Source organism: Equus quagga, chromosome 1 (assembly GCF_021613505.1).
Source record: "Equus quagga isolate Etosha38 chromosome 1, UCLA_HA_Equagga_1.0, whole genome shotgun sequence".
Taxonomy (NCBI): domain Eukaryota; kingdom Metazoa; phylum Chordata; class Mammalia; order Perissodactyla; family Equidae; genus Equus; species Equus quagga.
The window spans coordinates 56,585,106-56,611,770 of NC_060267.1; the positions used below are offsets into that span (position 1 = coordinate 56,585,106).

The 26,665-nt window shown below is 38.8% G+C and overlaps 1 protein-coding gene and 1 pseudogene across 1 annotated transcript in view; one reads left to right on the forward strand and one right to left on the reverse strand.

Moving 5' to 3' along the window:
• ADIPOR2 (adiponectin receptor 2) overlaps positions 1-26,665 on the forward strand; it is a 119,961-nt gene continuing 93,296 nt past the window's right edge. The window contains exon 1 of the mRNA XM_046671466.1: positions 1-171. The gene's annotated coding sequence lies outside the window, so the exon portion shown is untranslated. The remainder of the gene's footprint in view (positions 172-26,665) is intronic.
• Positions 3,440-4,987, reverse strand: LOC124243556 (protein SDA1 homolog; annotated as a pseudogene).

Here is a 26,665-nt window from a genome sequence, read left to right on the forward strand (position 1 = left end):
GGCAGTGGCGGCGGCGGTCGCGGCGGCGCGAGCACGGTTCCAGACGCGGCGTCGCGGCGGCGGCGGCGCACCGAGTTGGGTCCCCTCCCTCCTCCGCTCCCCCCTCCTCCCCTTCCCCTCCGCCTGGTTCCCGCGGACTCTGGGACGAGCGGCGCGGCGGCGACGAGCTGGGTGAGGGTCTCAGGAGCCGGAGCGCCATTTCCTGGGGGAAGGGGGCAGAGCCCGCGGTCGGCGGGGAGGCGAGGGCTGGGGGGCTAGTGTCCGGCGCGGGCCCGGGGCCGCCCTCGCCCCAGCCCTCCGCTAAACCCCCCGCGCTGACCCGCCGCCTCGCAGCCCGGACGACCGCGGGGGGCCTGGATGCCTCTCCTGCAGCCGCTGTCACTGGAGCCTGGCGCCCCCCGCTGCCCGCCCGCGTCCGGGGCCCCTGCTCGCCTCGCGGGCGCTGCCGTCCTCGCTGCCGGCGAGCCTGCCCTGGGCTGCGCGTCCAGTCCCTCCCGTCGCTCGGGGGTCCTCGCGGAGGCGCGGCGGTCCCGGCGGAGGCAGGCCCGCTCCTTCCTCGCGGCGCGTCGGGCGGCCGGCTGGGGGTGGCTCCTTGGGTCCTGATTGCCGAGCCCCGTTTTGCTTTTCGTCGTCGGCGTTTGCTTCTTTTAAAACTGCAGATAAGAGGGTTTAAGTGAGTTCTAGAGGACTATGACAGAATTTGGATTGGAAACCGATTGGTACTTTTTTCCTGCTCCTGGCTTTTGAAGTGATTTAAACGTTCGCCCTTTGGAATTTGACAACTTCATGAGATGGCCCAACAGTGAATTGTAGTAGAAAGATTTAAATCTCCAACTGGGATCTTAGTGGGTATGGTGACTTCATTGCAGGTTGTTGACATCTTTTTAGTAAAGTGGTCTTTTAATCTTATTTTTAAACTCGATTTCTCAGCCTTATGTTATTCACATTCTCTCTTCCAAAAACAGTCCTTACCCCTTCCTCCAAAGAAACCATTTAAAATTCCCGAGAAATCTGTCATAGCATTTAAAATCATTTGATCGCAAAACTCTTCCCAATGAAATGTTAAAAATAATTTCTTTTAATCCAAAGCTTTGTTTTTGGAGGGAGATCATCAAGTTTGTCAGTTTCAAAGGTTCAAGTGCCCTCATATCAAAGGCCACTTTTGTGTCTCCTTTCACCATCCTCTGACTCTTATTTTGTTAGAATTTCATAGATTTTTCATTTCATCAAAGTGATAATTTTCATTCTTAATTTTTACTTTATAGAAATTTCATTTGAAATGCTGTTAGTTCATAGATGTTTTCATCCTTTCTCACAGATTTGTCAGAGTGCTGACTGAAGATCTGTAGCTAAAATCATTTCATCAGTAGTTGAGACTTGCACATGTGGTGGCAGCTGCTTGGTGGTGAATTATTATGAAATCTGAGAAAATTTCAAATTGATTTAAATATGAAAGATGTATTTCTTTTAGCTTCTATCTGTAACTGCCTACCCAACAGTATATGTTCTTATGTAGGCTTTAGGCTACTTGGCAAATTTTTTCTTCTTACTGGGGCAGTAGGACGTAGGGGAGGATTTCCAGAGCTTAAAAGTACTCTCGTATGTGTTTTTCTATCCCTAGACTCAGGGCTTTCTTTGGTATAAATCACATTTTATTTTCCATAGTGAAAATAATTCTGTCTTATTCTTTATTTCAAGGGTCAGCAAACTTTACAGCTTGCAAGCCAAGTCCTGCCAAGCTGCCTGTTTGTGTAAATTAAGTTTTTACTGGGGCATAGCCATATGCGTGTGTCTAGGTATTGTCTGTGGTGGTTTTGGCAGTGCAGCAGTAGAGTTGAGTAGTTGGGACAGAGACCCATATGACCTACAAAGCCGAAAATATTTACTGTCTGGCCCTTAATAGAAAAAGTTTGCTGACTCCTACTTTATTTTGTTAAAAATAATGCATATTCAGTGTAGAAAATTAAAATGAGTCAGAGAAGTATAAAGGAGAAAATAACAATTATACAGAATCACACCACTCAGGCGTTTGTTTTTGTGTTATCATATAGAATCTGTTAGTGATTGTTTTTATATAAATGGGCTTACATTGTTAATTGTTGGTTTGTAATCTGCTTTAAAAAAATCTCAGGTTATTTTTGACTATTGAATACATTTGCATTTTCTGCAACAAAGATTTCACTAGAAAGCGGCTTGATGAGCCAGGTTTTCCTGATTTGTCTTACCTGTCAAAATTTTAAAAGTCAGGAATAATAGATGCTTTATGATGATGATGATGTGGTGGTGGTGGTGGTGAACACCATTTATTGAGCACTTACTGTGTACCAGATAGTTGTTTAATACTTTACACGTATTAAGTCATTTAATACCTGCAGCAGCTCTGTGGGTACACATGCTGTTATTCCTATTTACAGATGAGGAAACTGAGGCACAGAGAAATGAACTGCCCAAGTTTATCAGCTAGTTAATGGTGGAGCTGGGATTTGAATTCATGCAGTCTGGTTTTGGGACCCAGGCTCCCAGTGTCCTGCAGAGCCTCTCCTTAAAGTACTGCTCAGTGTGGACAGTCCAGAGGCATATAATGTACAAATTCCTGCTTATGCTCTTCTTTCCAGTTTCACTCTTTGTAGAAAACCACTGTTAACAGTTTGATATAGAGCTCTTTTTTTTTTTTTTTTTTTTTTAAGATTAGCCCTGAGCTGACATCTGTTGCCAGTCTCTCTTTTTTTTTCCTTCTTCTCAAAGCCCCCCAGTACATAGTTGTATATTCTAGTTGTAGGTACTTCTGGCTCTGCTATGTGGGAAGCCGCCTCAGCACGGCTTGATGAGCGGTGCTATGTCCACGCCCAGGATCCGAACCGGTGAACCCTGGGCTGATGAAGCAGAGCGCGTCAACTTAACGGCTTGGCCGGCCCCTAGAGCCCATTTTGTCTACGTATGCATACATTTATTTAGAAATCTGTCCACCCATGCAGGTTTTTAAAAAAAGTCAATAGTGTTTATTTTTTAGATTTATAGAAATTTGTGTGGCTAGTACAGAAAGTTCCCATATCACCCATCCTCCATTTTTCCTTATTAACAACATCTTGCATTAATGTGACATATTTATTAACAATTGAGGAAGCAGTATTGGTACAGTGTTATTAATTAAAATCTATAGTTTATGTTAGGGCTCATTTTTTGTGTTGCAGAGTTGTGTTTTTAAAAAGCAGGAGCAAACCAGTCGTTCAGCAGTGCGCTTTCTTGGGTGGTTTTCAAAATACAGTGCTTCTGGACTTTTTAATGAAAATAAACATTCTTGAATGACTAATTTTCATATTCATGATACGAATTTAGCATTCTCCTTGGAATGGAAAACTTGGTTGGAAGTTACCTCATTCTTTTTCTCTTTTTCAAAAGTTTATCTTTTAACACCAGCTGCTTTTCTCTAAAGGAATGCTTATTTTTTCACTGGACGTTCTGGCTGCTCCAGGAAGCTGTTTAGCTTCTTGGAGATTTCTTGCTGTTCTTCATTATAAGAGTGGTGCACGTCAGCATCCTCCGCTTCACTGACACTGGTACTTCCCTGCCCATCTTTATCATTCTCAGCATTCTCTTCCTCTTTCTCAACTTTAGGAGAACTTCTGTTCCTGGAGTGTAATCTGTAGCATCTAATTGTCCACATTCTTGCACTCTTGGTTTTATTGAGGCCTCTGCAGTCTTACGCCAGAATTTCTTCTGCACTATCTTGAGGAGTCACTGTTTGGAAGAAGTGAATCAAAGTTCTAGCAGACATCATTGCATTCTTGTCTTTGTGTGTTTTATACTGGGCGGGTCTTGAGGAAGTTCTTCAGTCATTGAGCTCTTGTGTCTTTCGTAGCATTGATTCCTACTGTCATGACTTCCTCAGAGTCCTTGTCCATAACGAGATGGGTGGTCAAAGTTATGAGCAGTGACTGAATGCGCATGACTGGCATGATCTCTGGGATGTTTGTGTGGCAAACAGAAGGATCTTGTTACTTTTCTTTGGTGCTACTGCAGTAACCTTTGCACAGAGGGATGGAAGTTTAGAAAGCTCATGAATTCCTACCAATCTGGAGATAAGGTTCGTGAGCATCATCTTCAATTCAAGCATCTCCTTAGAGGTCTTTAGCCGCTTTAGTAGTTTTTCTGCAAAATCTTGGGGATCATGAATCAGGTGGGTATATGAAAAGTTAAACATCTCCAGTTTTTTCTTTTGTTTCTGTAGCACTTTCATAACCTTTTCAACCTTTTTTTGTATTTGGAGCCTCTCTTCCCCGTGGCATACTGCACTAGCGTTCTGAGTCGCTGTCCTGTTTCTCTTGTTCTTCTCTCCCTAGGAAGAATGTCAAGGCAGCAGTTAATATCTTGGTGACCTTAGAGAAGCATGCAGTTGTGATAACATCGACAGTCTTGGCATCATTTCAGATGTTTCTTGTGTAGTGTTCAGGCATCCCTTCCGAAGAAATCTTGGCTGCAGTTGCATTGCTGTCTGTTAATATGTGTACGTGAAATTCTACAATAGTATATTCACTCTGTTCTTCTAGTTTGCATTTTTATTCTCATCAGTCACAGAATGAGTATATAAATCTCAGAAGCTTATATGGCATAGAAGTTCAGAGAAGAGCTCTAGCAAACCTTATGGATCGATGAGATTCTTCTGAGATGAAAGCTTTACCCAGTGTCACAGTGTTATTGGAAGATCTACGTTCAACACAGCGTAATTGTGGGAGGGCGGATCTTTCAGCTCTTGAGGAAAGTTATCTAGATGTTCTGGGTAGTGGTGACCAATCTGTGCCATAAATATCACCAGCTTGCCAGTTTTTTGCTAGGTTTATTTGGTTGCAATTTGAAAATCTCCATATTGAATTTATAGTGGATATTTTACGGCTGTAGTAGCTCCTCAGTATAAGTCAGAGGGTCCACTTTATTAATTCTGTAACTGCTGCAGGTTGCTGGGCAGCTAGTGTTTGTTTCTGCTGGACATACTGCCTGCTGACTGGCTCTCAGAAAACCCATACCACTGACACCAGCCAACCCTTCTCAGCTGTTGCTTGGAATCATGCTTCCGGGTGTGACTGGAAACAGCACTTGGGAGCTCCACAGGTGGCTCCATCTTGGCTTGTAGTAGTGAGCTTTAAAAATTACTATGCATGGGGGCTGGCCCCGTGGCCGAGTGGTTAAGTTCGCGCGCTCCGCTGCAGGCGTCCCAGTGTTTCGTTGGTTCGAATCCTGGGCGCAGACATGGCACTGCTCATCAAACCACGCTGAGGCAGTGTCCCACATACCACAACTAGAAGAACCCACAATGAGAAATATACAACTATGTACTGGGGGGCTTTGGGGAGAAAAAGGAAAAAATAAAATCTTTAAAAAAAAAAAGCTGTACCTAAAAAAAAAAAAAAATTACTATGCATGGATAGCTTTCCAGGTCAATACATCTGCATCTACTCTGTTCTTTTAAATAGTTCTTTAGTATTTTATTGAGTGGGTGTGTCATAATTTATTAGTGTTCCTGTTGCTGGATATTTAGGTTTAAATTTCTTGTATTTTGTACATAGGTGTAGTATGTACAATTGTTGCACACTAATGACTCTTTAGGGTAACTTTCTAAGAATCTAATTACTGGGTTGAAGGAAATACATGTTTTTCATTTTGATGTATATTACCAGCCTGCCGTCCGGAAAGGTCACAGCAATATAAACTCTGACCAGAAAAGTGGCGGTCTACCTTCTCCATGCTATTGCTGACTTTTTTTTAAATCTTTGTTTATCTGATTGATACTTAAATATTTCTTGCAGTGTATTCTGTCTCACTGGGAGATGTGCTTTGTTTTGATAACATTCTTTTGAAGTTGATTTAGAATTACTCTGGGAGGGCATACATTCTGTAGTTGTTCTTTCTAGTATTCCCTTAAGACAGAGCTGCTACCTGGTCCTTGAAAGCAGTATGATTTTGCCTCCTCTGTTAAAAGAATCTGGGTGACTGCCCAGTAGAATGTATTATTTCTTGAGAGTAAGGGGCATACAGCTTTCTTCATATCTAATAGCAATCCTGGTATATAGCAGCTGGTGAGTAGTAAATGGTCTTTTCAAAACCTAAATTGGATTGTGTTCTTTTGGGCATATTGTTGAGTGAGGTGCTTTAACTTTGTTAAAAATAACCTTTCCAGGGGTCGGCCCCGTGGCTGAGTGGTTAAGTTTGCATGCTCCGCTTTGGCAGCCCTGGGTTTTGGGGATTTGGATCCTGGGCACGGACATGCACTGCTCATCAAGCCATGCTGAGGCGGCATCCCACATAGCACAGCCAGAAGGACCTACAACTCGAACATACAGCTATGTACTGAGGGGCTTTGGGGAGAAGAAGAAGGAAAAAAAAGATTGGCAACAGATGTTAGCTCTGGTGCCAATCTTAAAAAAGAAAAGCCTTTTCAAAGTCTTTGTGAAATATAAACTTGAAAAATTGCAGCATAAAATGGCCACCTTGGTGTATGTTCTCTTTATTTATTTATTTATTTTTAAGATTTTATTTTTCCTTTTCCATGTCTGCGCCCAGGATTGGAACCGGGGAAACCCTGGGCCGCCGAAGCAGAGTGTGTGAACTTAACCACTCGGCCACGGGGCTGGCCCCCTCTTTATTTCTAAAATGAGATAAATAAGACTGATCAATAACTTAGGACCTGTTTGTGAGGAATAATTAACCTGACCTATTTAATAAGTACATTTGGTATTTAGTTTTAGAAGTTAAGGAATAGATTAAATAGAGGATTTGTTTCATATAACCCTTGGTTTGGAATTTTCTGTTTTGGAATATACCATGTGTTAGAGGGAATGTATGCTGCCTAAATGATACTATAGCTTGTCTTACTTAAACACTGTAAGGATCCAGACAGAAGGAAAAGGGAAGGTAAATTCTGGAAACTGCCAGAATATCATCAGGCATGGGGAAAATACCTGTGGGAAGGGACACTTCAAGTTTTTTAATGGAAAACCACAGAAAAATAGAATTTTCTTTATAGCTGACTTGTATAGTTATGTTTTTTATTGGACTTCTGTATTTTCCACAATAGCCATGAACTGGAAAACAGAGCATACCAAGCATATGGTTGTGAAGAGAGAATTAATTAGCTTATTAAATTTTGGCCATCTAGGCCTTTTCTTTTGTATGATTTTTTTGTTAGTATATTAGCTAATTATTTTTCACTGGCAGCTTATTCATTTTAATCCCATATGTCCTGAAATTTTAGTTTAGTGAACATGTATGCTTAGTTGTACGTGTACGCCCATGCTTTGGTCAGGGAAGGAGTAGTGGTGGTGAAAACTCTTCAGCATGGTGGAACAGAAGGGTTATTTTTTATTTTCTTGTAATTTATTTATATCATATTTCATTCCAGAAAGAATTTCTGGTAACTTAAAAGATCCAGAAGTGTAATAAAAAATACATATAAAAGAAAAATGAGGAAAAGGAGGAAGCATGTATTCTGATCCCAGGTGGCAGCAAAGATAAAAATGAAAATATGGTAAAATACATAGCATTAAACTGGAAGGAGGAACTAGACCAATTTTTCATGGACGAATCTCTTGACAGATTTTAAGGAACTATTTAAATTGGGCATTATATAAAAGTTTTTTTGGTCAGAGGCCCTAGTTAAAAGATAAGGACTAAACATTGATGTTTCAAATCAGTGAAAGAAATTTTGTATAGGGGTTGGTTTGAATATAGGCTGCAGGTGTGTGTTTTATTTGGCTAACATATTTTTATTTTCCTTCAAATATTGTAAACATACAGGAGAATACAGAGACCAGTATAATTAACATTCATGCATCCACCATACAACTATATCAAATCTTGACATTTTCTTGTACTTCCCTTTTTTCTTTAGAAAAATATTTCACATACAGTTGAAGTACCTTCTTAGATTACGTTTTGGTTTCTTCCCAGAAGTAACAGTTGTCCTGAATTTGGTGTTGTCATTCCTAATACCTGTTTTTATGTAGTTACTGTATAGAAATGCATTCGTAAAACAAGTCATAATATTGCTTTGCATGTTTTCAAACTTCATATAAAGGATATTCTACCTATTCTGTAACTTGTTTTTCATGAAGCATATTTTTTAGATTCATATGAAATTGCTAATATTTTACCTTTTTTTTTTTTTGTGAGGAAGATTAGCCCTAAACTAACATCTATGCTAATCTTCCTCTATTTTATGTGGGATGCTGCCACAGCATGCCTTGACGAGTGGTGCTAGGTCGGCACCGGGGATCTGAACCTGCAAACCTTGGGCTCCCGAAGTGGAATGTGGGAACTTAACCACTATGACGCTGGTCCGGCCCCTATTTTACCATTTTGACCTAGAAAAAGGGTAGTTTCTTATGGTTTCAACCTAATTATAGTCATCACTTTTATCAGCTGTATAGTTACATTATTCCATTATATGAATACAGTCAGTTTAAATTTATTTTCATATTGATATTTAGGTTGTTTCCAGTTTTTCCTGTTTTAAAAACAATGCTCATTGAACATTCCTGAGTAGGAATGCTTGTGCATATATTTAAGATCTTTGGCACGTTCTTCAGAGTCCATGTTGGGAGCCCTTAATGGGTTATGAAATCGCTTTAGAAATTTAAGTAGGTTAGAAAAATATCAGGTTGTATTGCAGGCAGTAAGGACAAAATGTTTTGTGAAATTTTTGTTTGTGTGTGTGTATGTGGTTACTAAGTTTGAAATTAAGTTCTCTGGGATAAATTATCCAGAAGTGGAATTATTGGGTTGGAGGTTATGGAGATTATGAGAATTTTTAACTCTTATCAGATATTGCCAAATCGCTCTCCAAAATTGTGTCACTTTGCATTTTGTAGCATGAGAATTTAAGAGTTTCCTGTTTCCAAATCCTTATGATCCATGGTATAGTCAGATTTTTACAATGTTTACAAATCAGATGAGTGTGAAATGATATCACATCATCTTAATTTTTATTATTTTGCGATTAGTTATGTGATTGAGCATCTTTTCAAAACATTACAGGACTGTTCAGGTTTCCATTTCTTGAATTGGCTGTCCACCCCCTCCCCCATTGGGTTGTCTTTTTAAATTGATTTTAGGAGTTTGTTACATATTTTGGTTATGTCTTTTAAGTGAATTGCAAATATTTTCTCCTAGTCTGTGTGGCTTGTCTGTTAACTTTTTATATAGTTTGTTTTGTTGAATAGAAGTGATCATCAAATCTGTTCGCTATTTTCCTCGTTGGTTTGTGTCCTTTGTGTCTTATTTAAGAAATCTGTTCCTTGCCCCGAGGTTGTTAAGAGTCTGCCATATTTTTTATAAAAGTTTTAGAGATTTGTTTTTTTACATTTAGGTCTTGATCCTGCCTGAAAAAATAATAATTATTATTATTTCTTTAAGATTGGCACCTGAGCTAACATCTGTTGCCAGTCTTTTCTTTTTCTTCTACTTCTTCTCCCCAAAACCCCCCAGTACATAGTTGTATATTCTAGTTGTACGTCCTCTGGCTCTGCTATTTGGGATGCCGCCTCAGCATGGCTTGATGAGTGGTACGAGGAGGTCCATGCCTAGGATCCCAACTGGTGAAACCCTGGGCCACTGAAGCAGTGCGCCTGAACTTAACCACTTGGCCACGGGGCTGACCCCTAAAAAAATTATTTTTTGTATGTTGTGTGAGGCAGAGATCTAATTTAATTTTTTTTGTTTTTTAAAATTGGCACCTGCGCTAACATCTGTTGCCAATCTTTTTTTTTTCTTTCTCCTAAACCCCCCCGTACATAGTGTATATTCTAGTTGCAGGTCCTTCTGGTTGTGCTGTGTGGGACACCGTCTCAGCATAGCCTGACGAGCAGAGTTAGGTCTGTGCCCAGGATCCGAACCGGCAAAACTCTGGGCCGCCCAAGCAAAGTGTGTGAAGTTAACCATTCAGCCATGGGCCCGGCTCCTAATTTAATTTTCTGTGTGCGTAGCCACTTACCACAGCACTGTTTAACAGAGTGTGTTTTAAAACTTGAACTGTAAATCTTTTAAGCAGTTTTTGGTTCAGCACAGTAATAGCCATTTTGTCTTTCATCAGGCTGTTCAACATGTTTAAGTCTGTGACTTCTGGGCCAGAATAATCTTTTTTTTTTTTTTTTTTTTGCTGAGGAAGATTAGTCCCGAGCTAACATCCGTTGCCAATCTTACTCTTTTTTTTGCTTGAGGAATAGCCCTGAGCTAATATCTGTGCCAGACTTCCTCCACTTTATATGTGAGTTGCCGCCACAGCATGGCTGACAAGTGGTGTAAGTCCGCATGCAGGATCCAAACCTGTGAGCCCAGGCCACGGAAGCAGAGTGCGTGGAACTTAACCACTATGCCACCAGCTGACCCCATGGCCAGAGTAATTTGATTGGTGGATTACTTGATCCAGAAATAGAACCTAGAGGAGTAAATAGATACAGAGCATATTTTGTAGATCTCACCCAAATGTTATTTTTCTCAGCCACTTTTTTAATAGAAGCTGGGTTGCAGACAGTTTGAGGATATACTTTGATGAACAGACAAGTTGCTGTTTTTTTGTGTTGCTGGTTAATAGCCACAGACTTTGGAAACTAGATAAGCAAGTGTTCAGTCTTGATACTTAAAACTTCAGAATACTTACGTGTGTTTAGTCATCCAGTTGCTGTTGTCACAAATATGGTCTGAAGTTTGAGACTTAATTTTGATTTTAGGAGAATTCTTTATATAAACTTGTCTTAACTTTCTGAAATGTTTGGTAGAAATGTTTCTGAAATGTTTGGTAGAAACATAGCTAACCACTTCCTTGGATCTTCCATCCAGCATTGTGAAAAAACAAACTTATGGGTCCGGCCCCATGGCTGAGTGGTTAAGTTCACCCTTTCTGATTTGGTGGCCCAGGGTTTCGTGGGTTTGGATCCTGGGCATGGACATGGCACTGCTCATGAAGCCATGCTGAGGCGGCGTCCCACATAGCACAACCAGAAGAACCTACAAGTAGGATATACAACTGTGTACTGGGGGGCTAAGGGGAGAAGAAGAAAAAAGAAAAAAGACGATTGGCAAACAGATCTGCTCTGGTGTCAATCTTTAAAAAAAAAACCAAGAAAACCCAAACTTGTGTTCTAGAGGGTATTATGCAGGATGAAATAAGGTCCTGGATGATTACTGTTTACTTATGGAGACAGGTTTTGATTTTGCCTGAAAAGTTGACTCTACAGGACAGATTTGATTTCTGAAATAGTTGGAATAATAGTGTGGTAGTAGAGTACCAGGTATAGGTAATAGTGTGGTCATAGTGCAGGTAATTTATGGAAGGAGGTCTTTGCGTATTTTGCATATTTTGGTACAGTGTAGATATGACAACTTACATATCTTGGCCTTGTCAGGATTTCTCTAACATTCAGGACTATTGTTCCTATAATGTACATTTGCATTTTTGTGTACTGTTCTTTGTTTCAGAAACAATACTAAGGGTTACTGTAGATCTTGGAAATGGAAATGACTGTTGTAATATGGCTGTAAGAATTGTATAAAGACTTTTCTCTTTTAAAAGTGTTTTTTAACCATGACGATGACCAGTGGCTATAATGCGCTATTTTTGTCTTTCCCTATAAGATGGTGGTAAATTATGGTCTTTGGCATTAGACAGATACTGATTTGAATTCAGGGTTTTTCACTTAAGTTTGTGTCTTTGATGAGTTATTTGATCTCCTTGAGTCTCAGTTTCTTCATCTGTAGAATGGGACCACATTTCTTAAGGCTTGTTGGAGGATTAAATGAGATGATGGGTGAAGGGTCACCTACTTGGCCTGGTTCAAGGTTGGCTTCAGTCAATTTTAACTAACAATTCACTTCCCTTCAAAGAGAGAACATCATGAACCACCTACCTTTGTGGGAGGCAGTGTTGTAGTAATGGAGAGGGCTTATGCTGGGTAGTTCTTAACTTCTCCATTTTGTAACTTGGTAACCTTGGGGAAAATTATCTAGACAATCTCACCTTCAGTCTTCTCGTTTGTAAATAGAGATAATGTTCTCTATGTAATGGCAGTGTTTTGAAGTTAAATAAGAATATATATAAAAGCTCACGTTATCTGGCACATGATAACTTCTAAATGAGCCTCTAAATTTTTGTGATGGGGCTGGCCTGATTGCATCGTGATTGGTTTCTCACGCTCTGCTTTATCAGCCTGGGGTTTATGGGTTTGGATCCTGGGCGCTGACCTAGCAGCACTCATCAAGTCGTGTGTGGCAGCATGCCACATAACATAGAGGAAGACTGGCAACAAATGGCAGTTCAGGGCCAGTCTTCCTCACAAAAAAATAAATACAAAATAAATTTTTGTGGTAATAGGCAATAATATTATGCTTCTGAAGTGGATCTCAAGAAGGATTTTTGGTTGGAGAAACCAGAATGATTATGAATTAGTATGTGTTTACTTTGAGAGCATAAAATTAGGGAATATTCATTGAAGGAGGCTTTTTTAAGGAGGCTACTGTATTTGGCCAAAATAATAATAATATGGTTGATAGCTCATACAGATTTGTAGTTTCCGCAAATTTTCAGGAATCTAGGATTAAGTAAATAAAGTTTAGCATTGTCATTTTTTTTAGCACTTAAAATTAACTTTACTGAACTATAATTTACATACAATAAAATATACTCAATTGTTCAGTTAGATGAATTTTGATAATTTATACACTCAGGTAACCATCGTCCCAATCAAGATACAAAATTTCTATCATCATCTCCCTTGTGTCTCTTTGCAATCAGTCCACTCACCCCTATCCCCCCATAACTGGCCCAGGGAAACTACTGATCTGCATAGATTAATTTTGCTCTTTAGAATTTCATATGAATGTAATCATACAGTATGTATTCTTTAGTGTCTGACTTTTTCTACTGAGTGTAATGTTTTTGAGATTTATCTGTGTTGCTATGTGTACCAGTAGTTTGTTCCTTTTTTCTTTTCGGCCCTGAGCTAACGTCTATGGCAGTCTACCTCTGTTTTGTATGTGGGACTCTGCCATAGCATGGTTTGATGAGCTATGTATAGATCTGTGCCCAGGATCAGAACCAGCGAACGCCTGGCCACCGAAGTGGAGCCTGTGAACTTAACCACTACGCCATTAGGCTGGCCCCTAGTTTGTTCCTTTTTTTTTTTTTTAAAGATTTTATTTTTCCTGGGCCGACCTGGTGGCAAAGTGGTTAAGTGCATATATTCCACTTCGGCGGCCCGGGGTTCACTGGTTCGGATCCTGGGGTGGACATGGCACCACTTGGCAAGCCATGCTGTGGTAGGCATCCCACATATAAAGTAGAGGAAGGCGGGCATGGATGTTAGCTCAGGGCTGGTATTCCTCAGCGAAAAGAAGAGGATTGGCAGCAGTTAGGGCTAATCTTCCTCAAAAAAAAAAAAAGAGATTTTAGTTTTCCTTTTTCTCCCCAAAGCCCCCTGGTACATAGTTGTGTATTTTAGTTGTGGGTCCTTCTAGTTGTGGCATGTGGGATGCCACTTCAGCATGGCTTGATGAGCGGTGCCTTGTCCGCGCCCAGGATCTGAACCGGCAAAACCCTGGGCCACCGAAGTGGGGTGTGCGAACTTAGGGCCAGCCCCTAGTTTGTTCATTTTTATTGCTCAGTAGTATTCATTGTGGTGTTGCCACACCACAGTTTGTTTATTCATTTACCTGATGTTTAGGTTTCCAGTTTAGGGCTACTATCATTAAAGCTGTTATGAACATTCATGTAGAAGATTTTTGTGGACTTATCTTTTTATTTTTCTTGAGTAAATTCTTGAGAGTAGAATAGCTTAGTCATATGGTGTCTGTTTGGCAGTTTCTTAAAGAGTTAACAGTTTTTCGAAGTGGTTGCATCAGTTTATCCTCCTGTCATCAGTGTACTAGGCCTCATCAATATTTGACGTTGCGTTGTTAATTTTAGCCGTTCCTTCAGTGTGACGTGGTATCTCATTATGGTTTTAGTTTGCATTTTTTCTGATAGCTGATGTTGAGCTTTTTTTCATGTGCTTATGGGCCATTTATATATCCTTTTATTAGGTGAAGTGTTTGTCCAATTCTTATATCCCTTTAAAAAAATTTTTTTTATGTTTAAACAAACATCCTTTATTCTACAGAATAGTTTAAAGTATCATTTTATTCAAGTGATGTTCAAACGTGAAAAACAGTTGCATATGCCACAGCTGTTAATGAAATCATTACATACAAATGCTTTAACAAGTCGTTCATTGAAACTACATCAATGAGGGGGACAGCATTAAAATTTTTTGCAGTCATTACCAGCTCCAGCCTAACCACACTTTTGTAAATATTCATCAACAAAAACGTGCCTCAGGAACTCACCCAGTAAATTAAATTTCCATCTTGAAAAGTGTTTTGCTTCCATTAATGGAATCAGCCATGGTACTTTTTTTGATTTGTTTTCCAGAACTTTGGGATATATTGTATGGAAATAATGACAAACTCTGAGTAATTGCTGATAATTAGACCAAATCTGTTATTCTCATCATATTTCCATTTTGATTACTGTAAAATTGTTTTTCTTATTACTGAGTTGCAAAAGTTCTTTTTATATTCTGGATACAAGTACTTTGTCAAATATGTGTGTTTTGAATATGTTGTTCTATTCTGTGGCTTGTCTGTCATTTTCTTAACAGAATCTTTTGAAGAGCAGACATTTTTTAATTTTGATGAAGCCAGTTTATCACTTTTTGTGCTTTTGTGTCCTAAGAAGTATTTAGCTACCCCAAAGTTGTGAACATTTTCCTATGTGTTTTCTTTTGGAAGTCCTATAATTTTAGATGTTACCTTAGGTCTATGATTTAATTCAAGTTAATTTTTGTGTATGATGTAAGGTAAAGGTTGAGGTTCGCCCCACCAACCCTCCCTCCCCCCCGCATATGGCTATCCAGTTTTTCTAGACTATCTTTTATTCATTGAATTACTTTGGCACCTTTGTTGAAAGTCGGTTGTCCACATGTGAGAGGGTCTTTTTCTGTACTCTGTTCTGTTATGTTGATTTATATGTCTGTCCTTATGCCCATTCTACACTTTCTTAATTACTGTAGATTTATCGTAAGTTTTGATTATTCTGGGTCCTTTCATTTCCATACATTTTAGTGTCAGTGTCAAGTGATTGGTTGTCTAGCATGCAGAAATCCTTTAATAAGTAGTCAGATGGAATTTAATTTGTTCTCATCTAACTTTCTTGGGAAAAAACATGTAAATTAAAAGATTATCACTGGATTTTAATGGGTTATAAATTTGCGTGACTATATATGCCTTATTTTTATTTCTCTAGATTTGAAGCATGAAAGTATGTTTGAGTTTTATGGAAAAAAGCACAATAATGGATATAAATGGAGACGTAGAGATCTTTCAACAAATGAGAAGATATAGTTGTAGAAAAGCAGAGTTAAAAAATTTAAAATGTTAATACTCAATATTAAATATAATATTTTTTGCATGGAAGAAAGTAGAAAGTACTTGAGTAATATGACTAGAAAGAGAAATCTTGTTTTCGTTGAATGCACTTGGCCTACAAGCATATCTGTACCTGCTGAGCTGCTGTACTTCATGTGTGTCCTCAGGTGGTTACCATTTCCCAGCCAGACTGACGCCTGTCCCAGTGCAGGTCTCTCCTCTCCTTTCAGCTGTGCCCTTGATTCTGCTCCACCCGCCCAGAAGATTGTCTCTGTTCTCACACACAGTTTTCTGTTGCTTGGTGCCAAAACATGGTGCAAAGGTGAGGAAAATTGTCCTTTAGGCTTTGGAGACTTGAGTGTGTGCATTTAGCATGAAAGAGCTTGTGTAGTGTTGGGTGTGGTGGTCTGAGACAGCAACGTAATTCTGTAATGCGTATAGGCATTTGTCTGCTAAAAGTGGGATGGAATTAAAGGTTGGCTTATTGCCCTTGTAATCATTTTTTAGATTTATGAAAACTAAATTTTTTATAGTTATTTTTATAGTTATTAATGTGGCAGACTAGAGCTGTTTCAAATTTGGCGTGGGAAAGAATTAATAATGCTTTTGGTCATTGTGTAAGAGATGTTAATATTTGGATTTAAACTTTGATTCTTTCTAATGTGGCTATTCCTAACATTCCTGACTAAAAGGCTAGTGAATAAAAAATATTACAGTTACAATTGTATTAGAACTACATTGTATAACAACTTTGAAATTTCAGGTTTATACTAGTACCCTGCTGTAAAATTTTTTCTTAACATTGGAATGAATTTCTTAAGAATGTTAATGGGTTTGATGCATCTGAAAGATGTATCTGGCTTTGCCAAATACGGTACTGGGCCTGAATTACATTGTCAGTAGTTATCAAGTTATCTTTTTTCCCCTGAAGATTAATTTTCTTTAAAGTCTCAGCAGTTTTTCTTCCAGCCTCTTTCATAGTATGACCATTTGCATATGTGTTTTTACCACAAACTGTGTTCACCTGGATAGTATTAGTGGTGAACTTATTTGATTCTTTGCCAAATGGGAGAAGGCTAGCAGGCCTTTTCTTCCTAGAGGATATGTGGAGAAGAAGCTTTCTTTAATTGGTCCCTGACCAAATCCAGCAGGTAAACCTTAAGTAAGCCTTAAGCAGGCAACGTAAGTTGATAAAGTGATAATACTACTATTTTATTTTGACTTTGGAAACAAATACTTAAACGTAAGCTCAGCTATTGGAAAATAAGAAATAAAGTTAGTTTGAGCTTGAGATGAGTCGACTTGTTGATTATTTGCCTAGCCTACTGTGTAGGAATGGTTGTAAGACTTGGAATTTTTTTCTGTTCTTCGTTGATAAGTATTTGAGTGGAAAGAAAGGCACTTGTTTCTTGGAGTTGTTCGTTTTGGAATTTTTGAACTGTTTAAAGTGTTTTAAACTTTCTGAGTCACTTTTTCTAGGCTACTTAGATTAGGGAGGAGTATTGCCTTTTTATCCCTTAAAATGTATACCCTCATGGTTAGTGGTTGTCTCTGCTTACGTTATGTTGCTCAGAATGTATGTTTGGGTTTGGTTAAAATTCCACTGAGTTTCTGAAGGCACTAGGGATGAAATAATTTGACTATGTAAGCTTTACTATTCGATTTGTGTATTAGTATTAGAAGGGAAACAAATTTTTTGTGAAGTGGAACGTATAGTTCGTTGCTGAATCGTCATCAGTCCCTAGTACAATGCCTGGCACAGAATAAATATTTGTTAAATGATTATCTTAATTTTATTACTCTGCCATGCTTGAAACTGACCTTACAGCTTTTGTTTAAGCAAAAATTAAAAATGTTATTTGTGGGACTGGCCTGGTGGCGCAGTGATTAAGTGTGCACGTTCCGCTTGGGCAGTCTTGGGTTCGCTGGTTTGGATCCTGGGTGTGGACATAGCACCACTTGGCAAGGCATGCTGTGGTAGGCATCCTGCATATAAAGTAGAGGAAGATGGACATGGATGTTAGCTCAGGGCCAGTCTTCCTCAGCAAAAAAAAAAAAAAAAAAAAAGGAAAGAAAAAGAAAAAAGAGGATTGGCAGCAGATGTTAGCTCAGGGCTAGTCTTCTTCAAAAAAAAAGAAGTAATTTGTAGACTATAGATAAATTTAAAAAAAATCTTCATTTACTGTAATATAGTAATAGGATCATTTTACTTGTACATCTGCTTTTCAGGGTATTGATTTATAACTCATGTGGTTTAAGTTTGGGGCATTTGATTTGATGTGATTTCTCATGTTGAATAATAAAATGTAGGTTTTGTCTGCTTATAGTTTTAAACTGCCATATTACATGTAGCTCCTTCATAAGGGTACTTTGTGATGGTGTAGAGTGACTTATTTTGATGGATAGAGTGACTTACTTTGAACTGAATGCAGTTGGGATATTTCAAGTTCTTGAAGGACAAATTTGTTACACTTTCTGAGATGGCCATATCGCACTTTTGAACTAGCAGTCCTAAAACTTAAAAACCTCAGAGAAAGTTCAGTGTCTCCTTCCAACTTACTGTTTTTTAAAGTCTTAGAACTTGACTGTACTGTTGGGGATGTGACACGACAAATTCAGATGTTTTGTATTGAGGATTAAAAAAATTTTTTTGGTCATGTTTATGGTATTTGCCAGCTTTTTAAAAAGTCAAATTTATTGTGGTATACTTTACACTTAGTAAATTCACCCTTCTTTAGATGTACAGTTCTGTGAATTTTGACAAACTTTGCTGAAGGATTTTACTGGCCACAGTGGACTTTGATATCTAGTGGAAAGGCCTAAAGTAGCGGCTCAGCAAATAACACTTGGCGTCTTTTTTTTACCACTTTGGAAATCTTTCCAGGAAAATTAGCATGGGATATTTTCTCATGGCTACAACAGGAGACCAGCAGTGTGGTAGGCTTTCATGGCTTTTCTCCAACTCTGCTTCACATGATGATAAGATTTGCTTGGTTTCTTCTCAGGAGAGTTAGTCAGTGGGGTGGGGCAGTAAGTTAGAACAGGGTCCGTGTCACTTTACTTAGAAACTGGCCTACTTAACGCTAGGAAGAAAAAGTAGTGTAAATAATACAAAGTGTTGCCTATCTTTATATCTTCAAAATAATCTTTAAGAAATAAACTGATTTGAAATGTTTCTTGTGCTTATAGCAGTTAAGATGTTGTGAACATGAAGACTTGAGAATGCCTGCCTTAAAAATCCACATGTTGCTTCTTCTCTGTTATACTCTTTCAATTATCACTTTTGTTTTTTGACATTTTTATGCTCAGAAATGTTGTGAGTGTTTGGGAAGAGTTGCGGTTATAATCAGTCGTTTTATTGCTTCTGGTATGCAGCAAGGCTCCATGTTCTTTCCCATTTCTTGACATTTTATTAATATTTTCAGCGTTGTTGTAAAGTACAATGTAGTGTGCTATCAATGTTGAAACTCCTGGTTTTGGCATTTAAGTTCGATCAGGCATTTATTGGAGAACAGCCTTATTGTTCATACAAACATAGACGGTTGTGGATAAAAGCATTGACTTGGGTGTTAGGCAGACTAGGTTGAGTAGGTCGATTAGGTCACCACTTACTAATATGGTTAACTCAGGCAAGTTATTTATAACCTCTCTGGGTGTTTGGTCATTTCTCAAATGGAGGAAATAGTCGTACCTGTCTTCCAGGATTGTTGTAAGGATTAAAGAGATATCCATGGGAAATGTTTTTTGCATGTAGTAAGCACTCAGTGCATGCTACCTGTTCTCCTCCTCCTCCTCCTCCTCCTCCTCATCGAGCAAAGGTTCTGGAGCTCTTATTTTGCATCCCAAACCGTGCTTGGTGTTGTGGATACAAAAACGGATTCTAAAGAAGACGTCCTGACCCTAAGAAGTTCACAGTTCAGGAGGAGAAGGCAAGCATATAAACAGATAAATGCAGTAAATTTTGACAGGTACTATAATAGAAACATTAATAAATGAGAAGAATAAAGAAGTTAATGTCAGGAGAGTGGGGAGGTCCAGGAAATTAATTTCTGCCCCTGAACTTATTCTTTAAGTGTGAGTAGTAATTTTCCATTAGTTTATCTGGCAAATATTTACTGAATACAACTATTGTGCACCACTCGCTATTTGAGGGGCTTGGAATATAGAAATAAGGAAGACAAATAATGTCTCTTTTCTCAGGAGCTTTTAGTCTAGTGGGAAAAGACCAGTAGTAAACAAAGAAATACAGGTATCAGGGACAAGAGCTATGAAAGAGATTGGAAGGTGATGTGATAAGGAGTGACTGAGGAGGTGCTTTAGACTGTGTTGTCAGAGAAGGATTCCTTGAGTAGATGACCTTTAAGTTGAGATCCGCATGTGAAGAAGGAGCCAGCCACGGGAAGATCACGAGCATGAGCACTGAGCTTTTGAGCTTTTGAAGTGTTCACGGAGCAGACAGAAGGTCAGTGTGGCTATGGAATGTAGTGGGCAAGGGGGAGAGTGGTACACAGTGAGGCCGGAGATAGTGGCTAAGTCATTTAAGGTTTTGTAAGCCGGGGTGAGTGGTTCCTGGGTGTAAAAGAAACCCATTGGAGTGCACTAAGCAAGGGAGTGCCTTTTGATAAAGACCACTGTGACTGCTGTGTGAGGAGTGGATTCTGAGGATAAGAGTGGGGGTGAGTGGGTAATAAAGGTGGAACCAAGGAGACTTTCATAGGTTATTAGAACAGATGAGAGATGGTGGTGGCTTGAAACAGAAAGTAATAGTGGAGAGAAGCGGGCAGATTTGGGCTGTGTTTTGAAGACTGTTTTGAAGAGTGTTTTCAGTAGGACTTGCTGATTGCATGTGACCAGTGAGAGAAATCCCTGGTGGTAGATTTTTGTAGTATTCTGGAGTTCAGTGAGCGGTTAGAGCCAGAGGTAAATCTTTGGGAATTATTGACATATATCCACTGGATTTGGAGTAAGAATTTCATTGGTGACCTTGTTAAGTGTGGTCTCAGTGGGAATAGAAGCTAGAATGTAGAGAGGTACAAGGTAAGAGATGGAATGAGAATATGAGGCTGGCGAATGGAGATGGCAGCTCTAGACACTTCTTTGAGAAATTTTCCTGTGAAAGGGGAAGCAGAAAAACGGTTGTATCTACAGGTAAGGCCTTGATTTGAGTCTTGGTTTTACCTGTGCGTAGATGCAGTTAGTGGAGTGTGTTCTAAAGATGTTTTATGTACCTTATACATTCCTCTCTGTAGCGTTGAGGTAGATAATATTTTTCTTCTTGTGATATGAGAGAGCTTAGTCTAGAAAAGTTAAGTGACGGTCTGAGAATTTACAAGGCAATGGAACTGGTATTTGGACTCATGTACTTTGATACCATGTACACTGTACTTTTCATTATACCAAAATACCCCTTAAACTTTTATGACCTTGGTCAAGTCCCATCTACGTTAGAGTTTTTGAAAAGATTGCAAGATGAGAGATGTGAAAGTGTTTATAAGCTGTACGTTGTTGCAGGTTCCTTGGGAGAATCTTTACTTTTCTTGATTTCCTCTTTTGTAAAATGAGAAACTTCAGTAGGTAACAATACAAATCATGTAGTTAATTATGTTATTTAAAACAAAAAAGCTAATTCATTACACTTGTTAGTAAAAGTTATATAGGGGACCGCCCTTGGCAAGATGGTTGGGTTTGTGCACTCTGCTTCGCGGGCCCAGGGTTCGCTCGTTTGGATCCTGGGCATGGATCTAGTCACCGCTCATCAGGCCATGCGGTGGCAGCATCCTGCATGGAAGAGCTAGAATGACTTACAACTAGGATATACAGCTATCTTCTAGGCTTTGGGGAGAAGAAAAAAAGTAGTTATACAAACAAAAATTCAGAAATTCAGGAGAAACGTTTATAGGAATACTTTCTGGTGACTAAATAATGGTATATTAGTCTCATAGTTTACGTGGATATGTTGCATCACATGTCACATGGTAATAATTGTAAAGAGTAATTATTTAAAACATTTTAGTAATACGGTATTTAATTCTGAGCTTCTTATACTAGGTAGGATATAAAAGAATTTGGCAGATTCCAGTAAAGACCCCAGGAAATGAGCAGAAATTAGAAAATGTATCCTTTTTGGTCAAGTTAAATGAATAAGAATTATTTAACGTGAATTAGTCAAAGTTGAATTAATAATGATTTGTAGCAAGCCAGTGGATATCACCATTGTCTGTGGATAACTGAACAAAACAGATGATGTCTTTTGACAGATTCACCCTAAATACATTTGATTTCTAGACATTAAGGATTATTAAACATTTGAAGAAGCCCTTGTAGGAGATCCCCACTCCCAGAGAGCTTTAAGTATAGTGAATGATTTTTATTTGGTAGTATAAAGAATTAAATCCATCAAATATTTCAAAATCATTATGTAATGGGTTCAATTCTTTTTGTTACTTAAAGAAGACTAAGTATTGTTTATATAGATTTTGTTATTTCCATAGTTTTCCAGTTCATCATATGACTGTGAGCAGGGGCTTTAGCCATTTATAAAAGTTAAATTTATACTTTGCTAATTCTTTTTTATACTGTGGATACCTCCTCTCTTCCAATTTGTGATTGGATTTGATTGCCAACCACCAATGGCAAAGGGAAATGAAGAAATTTAGGATATGATGACATTCAGGTATCTTTTTAATCCTGTTTGTCATTAGTGTTTGTTGTGATCAGAGACTTGGTAATCTTCAGATGTGATCACCGCTGCTTGAGCTGTGTGGTGCTGGATCTTTGTCTATGCTTTCCTGTTCTACCACCAGCCTCACAGGACATGATTTAAGTTAATTCTTGGTGCTTGGCCTTTATTAGTTTATTCAGTCCTCACAGCCACATATGAAGTAGAGATTGTTAACTCTTTTAAAAATTAACTTGCCATCTGCCGTAGACCTTTGAGGTTGTTAAAAATTAGGGTATTAAGCCTTCAAATTCTAAGGGCTTGTGGTGCAGTGTCCCTGTGTGTTAGTTGGGACACAGTGAGTAGGGTGTAGAAGTCTAAATTTAGTAGCATCACTTTCTAGTTTTATAATTAGATTATTCAGTGGTAGAGGACAGGCTGCAAAATATGTCCTGTGGTTTTGTTGGCTTCCTCTAAAGTGAAAGTAGCCAATTTCAAAGTGACTTGAAAGTTATATACTGAAATTATTCCAGTGTGGTCTGTCATTCTACTCTGAAGTATGTGTTTGAAGTTGGTGCCTGGTTAATGAGATTTCTGTTATCAGGTTCATGCTTTTCCTTGATTGGAAACCTGAGTGGTGCAAAATGTTCTACATGGAAGTATCGGTATGTTGTCTCCCTCATTGCCTCTTCTTTCGGACTTCAGTGTGAAGTGGAATATAGTGGATACAAAGCTGAACTACTAATAATGGAATGCGATTATTTTTTAGGATGGAATTTCAACACTGGAACCAGTATTTTCTTTTGAATACTAGCTATTTTTTTTTTTTCTTTTTTAATAACTATCAAAAGAAGTACTAGATGTATTGTTACCCTGACTGGCTTAAGTCTTTAGAGAACCTTGCTGGAAGATTTTAACTGGCAAGGAAAGGGGTTGGGCCTCTTAAGGTTAACACTTAAAAAGCTGTGCAGTGATAGGGGAGAGGGGTCCTCTGGGTATTAGAATGTGGTTTCTTGCTGGTTATACAAAATTTATACTTTGTGAACTTTTCTGAATGTATTTTTTACATCAGTAAAAAGTTTACTAGACAAAGAGACAATATAGTACTATGTATATTTTCCTGAGATGTAGTCTTCTGTTTGAGGAAGGTTAGCCCTGAGCTAACATCTGCTGCCAATCCTCCTCTTTTTGCTGAGGAAGACTGGCCCTGAACTAACATCGTGCCCATCTTCCTCTACTTTATATGTGGGATGCCTGCCACAGCATGGCTTGCCAAGGGGCGCCATGTCTGCACCGAGGATCTGAACCATCGAACCCTGGCCACCGAAGCGGAACGTGCGAACTTAACTGCTGCGCCACTGGGCCGTCCCCTAAAGTAAAGGTTTTTATTTGGAGTATTAGGTAGGGGAGGGGGAGCTTATGGCCTTGCTGGTCGGAGCTTTCCCACCAGTCTGTGTTTGGCCTTGAGACTACTTGCAGAGAGGAGGGATCCCGTGACCTTGCTGGTCAGCAGCTTTCCCACCAGGCTGTAGCTCCTTGGTGGGGAGGAGGAGGAGCTAACAAATCCAGGTGGGTGTCCTTGGCCATTTGTCTCCATGGAGGGTAGTGGATTCTGGAGCCAGGAAGCCAGGGAGTAAGAAGGAATGAGTGCTTTGGTTTTAACCCCATATATGTTGGGTTTAATGCAGGGAAACTGATATCAGGGCCAGTATCAATATCTTTTTTCTTTATTTTATAAGCTGTGGACTCTATGGGCTCTAACCTGAGCTTGTTTTTGAAATATGTTTCTGTCTCCTTTATTCACCGAATTTTTAATGGTAATTTGACTTTTGAAAGTTTTATTTCTTTTCCTTTATTCTCAAAATAAGGATCAATGAATTGAGCTTTTCTTTGCTGGTATTAACCATTTATTAATAAAGTTACAGAAGAAGCATAGGTTAAGAGCACCAGGAGGGACATTGACTGGATTCAGATTCTACCTCACCAATTACTAGTTGTGTGTTAAACTGTGTCTTGTTTTATTTATCTGTAAATGAAGATTCTGATAGTACCCATCTCATAGGGTTTTAAATGAGTTATTTCTTGTATGTTATTTAAAAGACACAGTGCCTGGCATATAGTAAGCACTACATAAGTTATAACTATTACTGTTTTTTTTAACTGTGATAAAATGTTCCCTTTATCATTCTGACCATTTTTAAGTTTACATTTCAGTAGCATTAAGTGCATTCACAGTGTTGTATAACCATCACCAGTATCTATTCCAAAACTTTTCCATTACCTAAAACAAAAACTCTAACCATTAGCAGTTTCTCCCCATTACTCCTTCCCCCTCAGCCCTGATAACCTCTGTGTTTACCTGTTGTAGCATGAATCTGAACTTCCCTTTTATAGCTGAATACTATTTCATTGTATGTTTATACCACATTTTGTTTATCCATTCACATGTCCATGGACATTGCATTGTTTCCACGTTTTGGCTATTGGGAATCTTGGTGTTCAAGTGTCTGAGTCCCTGCTTTTAATTATTTTGGGTATATAGTTAGGAGTGGAATTGCTGAGTCATGGTAATTCTTTGTTTCTTTTTTTTTGCGGTAACATTGTATACATTTCAGGTGTACATTGTTATATATTTTGATTTCTGTGTTCATTACATCATGTTCACCACCCAAAGACTAATTAGCATCCTGCGCCACAGGCGTGCCCAATTATGCCTTTTGCCTTCCTCCCTTCCTCCCTCCTTCCCCTCTGATAACCACCAATCCAGTCTCTGTTTATATGTGTGTTTGTTGTTGTTTTTATCCTCTACTTATGAGTGAGTTCATATGGTATTTGACTTTCTCCCTCTGACTTATTTCACTTAGCATAATACCCTCAAGGTCCATCCATGTTGTCATAGATGTCTGGATTTCATCATTTCTTATGACTGCGTAGTATTCTGTTGTGTGTATATACCACGTCTTCTTCATCCGTTCGTCCTTTGATGGGCACCTAGGTTGTTTCCAAGTCTTGGCTATTGTGAATAATGATGCGATGAACATAGGGGTGCATGTATCTTTATGCATTGGTGTTTTCATGTTCTTTGGATAAATACCTAGCAGTGGAATAGCTGAATCCTATGGTAGATCTATTCTTCACTTTTTGAGGAATGTCCTTACTGTTTTCTTTAGTGGCTGCAGCAGTTTGCACTCCCATCAGCAGTGTATGAGGGTTCCCTTCTCTCCACATCCTCTCCAACACTTGTTCTTTTCTGTCTTGTTAATTATAGCCATTCTGATGAGAGCTAGATATGATGTCATCTCATTGTAGCTTTGATTTATATTTCCCTGATAGTTAATGATGTTGAACATCTTTTCATGTGCCTGTGGCCATCTGTATATCTTCTTTGGAGAAGTCTCTGTTCAGATCTTTTGCCCATTTTTTAATTGGCTCTTTAGATTTTTTATTGTTGAGGTATATGAGTTCTTTGTGTATTTTGGATATTAACCCCTTATCAGATATATGGTTTGCAAATATCTTCTCCCAGTTGTTAGGCTGTCTTTTCTTCTTGTTGATGGTTTCCTTTGCTGTGCAGAAGCTTTTTAGTTTGATGTAGTCCCATTTGTTTATTTTTTCTGTTGTTTCCCTTGGCTCGTTAGACATGGCACTTGAAAATCTCCTGCTAAGACCGATGTCAAAGAGTGTACTCCCTATGTTTTCTTCTAGAAGTTTGATGGTTTTGGATCTTAATTCAAGTCTTTAATCCATTTTGAGTTAACTTTTGTGTATGGTGTAAGATATCGGTCGACTTTGAGGAACCTAAGACAGTCAGCTCTTCCTGTCTGTAGGTTCAACCAGCCGCACATCAGAGGAACTGAACTGAATCTGCAGGTGCGAAATCTCTGGATATTGAGGGCCAACTGCATTCTTTCTGCTGTACCATTTTATACAAAGGATTTGAGCATCTGCACATTCGGTATCCGTGGATGTCTTGTTACCAATCCTCTGTGGATACCAAGGGACGACTGTACTGTTGTTTTTATCATGGTTCTCACTGTCATCATTTGGTCAAGTGTATTTGATGAGATTTTTGTTTGAAATTATTTGTAGTACCCAGGTACTGTTAGCATTGTGGTATGAATGTTTTCTTGGGGAAACTATGTGCATGATTTTTCACTCTTTGCATTGAAATTTCTGGTGTGGAGTATTAGATATAAAACTGTGGAATTGGGCTTGCCTGCCTTTTTTTAATTAAACTTTTCTTTTTGAGATAATTGTAGGTCCACACGCATTTGTAAGAAATAATACAGTGATATTCCCCATACCTTTTGCCTGGTTTCTCCCAATGGTAATTTTGCAAATCTATGTATAATACAACATTACAACCCTGATATAGACTTTGATGTAGTCAAGGTACAGAACAATTCAGTCACCCCAAGGATCTTTAATGGTGTTGTGTGTTGTGTTACAGTCATACCCACTTCCTTCCCATTCCCTCACCTTCCATCACTTTTTTTTTTAAGATTTTTTTTTTCCCTCTTTCTCCCCAAAGCCCCCCAGTACATAGTTGTATATTCTTCG